Source organism: Myotis davidii, unplaced genomic scaffold (genome assembly GCF_000327345.1).
Source record: "Myotis davidii unplaced genomic scaffold, ASM32734v1 scaffold251, whole genome shotgun sequence".
Lineage (NCBI taxonomy): Eukaryota > Metazoa > Chordata > Mammalia > Chiroptera > Vespertilionidae > Myotis > Myotis davidii.
Genome location: NW_006282378.1, coordinates 545,338 through 547,282, shown reverse-complemented (window position 1 = coordinate 547,282; position 1,945 = coordinate 545,338).

The following is a 1,945-nucleotide window of genomic DNA, read 5'->3' as shown; positions in this document are numbered from 1 at the left end:
GCGCTGGTTTGGCTCAGTGGATAGGGCGTCGGCCCTCAGACTGAAGGGTCCCAGGTTTGATTCGGGTCAAAAGTATGTACCTTGGTTGCAGGCCCCTGGTCTGGCGTGTGCGGGAGGCAACCCATCGATGTGTCTCTCTCACATCAATGCTTCTCTCTCCCTGTCTCTCCCAGTACCTTCCACTCTTTCTAACAATGAATGGAAAAATATCCTCGGGTGAAGATTAACAACAACAAAAAATAAATAACATACTTCTTTAAAAAAGACCCATGCCCTGCTCTAAGGGAGTTTATTATCTGGCTGAGATGTCACAACCCAGAGACATGGCTCTCAGAGAGGCACATTCAAAGACAGGCCCATTAACGTACTCTGACCCGTGCCAGGCACATAGCATGATCTCATTTAATCCTCACCAGCCCCTGCTGAGGTCTGTGCTATTATTATTCGCGGGAGAAAGCCGAGGGGTGCAGAAGTTCAGGACTGTGTGGACCAGGCATGGTCCGAGTGTGGAGGAGCCTGTGTTCTAGCCCATCTTACACGGCTTCCTAAGGGCTGACACGGGCCCCGCACACACAGGCACACGCCCCGCTGTTGACAGACCTCCCCTTACAGAGTGGCAAGCACATCAAAGAAACAGCCCCCCCGCCACACACACACACACATTAGACAAATGGAAATGCCACGAACACACACATAGCACTCAGCTCTCTTTCTTTTAAGCCCCAGCTCGGGGGGAGCTAAGGATCCCACACAAGAATGTCCCATGATTTGTTCCTGTTTAGAAAGCCTTGACGCATACTGCCAGGATGAGCTACATTTTCCCTCCCTCCCTCCCTCCCCAAGGAGACATTCTCTCTGCTGACTTGTTGCAAGGCTCAAGCCGAGATAGAGGTAGAACAAAAACCTGCCTTTACCCTGACAACCAACTCACACAGCGATGCACCCAGACAGCTGCACACTGGGGGCCCCGGGCGCACACCAAGGTACACGCAGACATCATAAGCCCAAACACACTCTGAGGACTGCAGAGCCATTTCCCCGCCCCCCCACCCCCACACACATGCACACTGGACCTAGCCAGGCACCTGTACCCTCATGTGCGTGTGTGTGTGTGTGGGGGGGTGTGCTCCCTGAACCTCCTCTTACCCTGGCTAAGCCCATACTCCTTCCCAAGGCCCCAAACCCCTGGCCCAGGTGTGGCACGTCTATTAAAGAACAGAGGAGCCACCATGCCATTGCTGGCCTTGGCTCAGCCTGGCCCTGACTCCCAGGAGGCCCTGCCATTTCTATGCCCAGGATGAGTGGCAGCTGCCGCTCACCCCAGAATGCGGTGGAGGGTCCCCTGTGAGCTGGAACCCCTCCACTGACAAGTCCCTTGTTCCTCAGTCTCAGGGCTGGGCGTCTGGGCTCCACCCCATCCCTCTCCTCCATCTCCAGCGGCTGATAGGGAGCTGATGGCGCAGAGGTGCTGGGGGTGGCATGGGCTGAGGCAACTCCCACCGTGTGATATCATGTCTGCCACAACCAGGGAGCCTGGGGTGGAGACAGGGACCCACGGAGGACAGAGAGGGCCGTGGTTTGGCAGACAGAGGTTTTCGGGCTAGAGGCGGTGAGCGCCAGGTGGCTGCCTCCCAGTCAGAGATTGAGCAAGAGACAGGTGTAAAGAACAGGCCATTCACACGTCTGGCCACACCCAGCTGGGAGCAAGGTGAGGAGAAAGCACCCTCACTCACGCTGAACACCTGCTCTGCTCTGGGGGCTCCACTCACCGTCCTCCAACAGCCCCAGGGAGCTGGGTTTGGAGAAGGAGACCCAGAGAGATGATGTCACTTACCCCAGGTCACCTGACTAGGAGGTGGCAGCTCCCAGATGCAAGTACAAGCTGTTTAACTTCCGAACTTTCGCTCCTAACATTCTTCCTCCTGCTTCCCTAACCTGCACACAC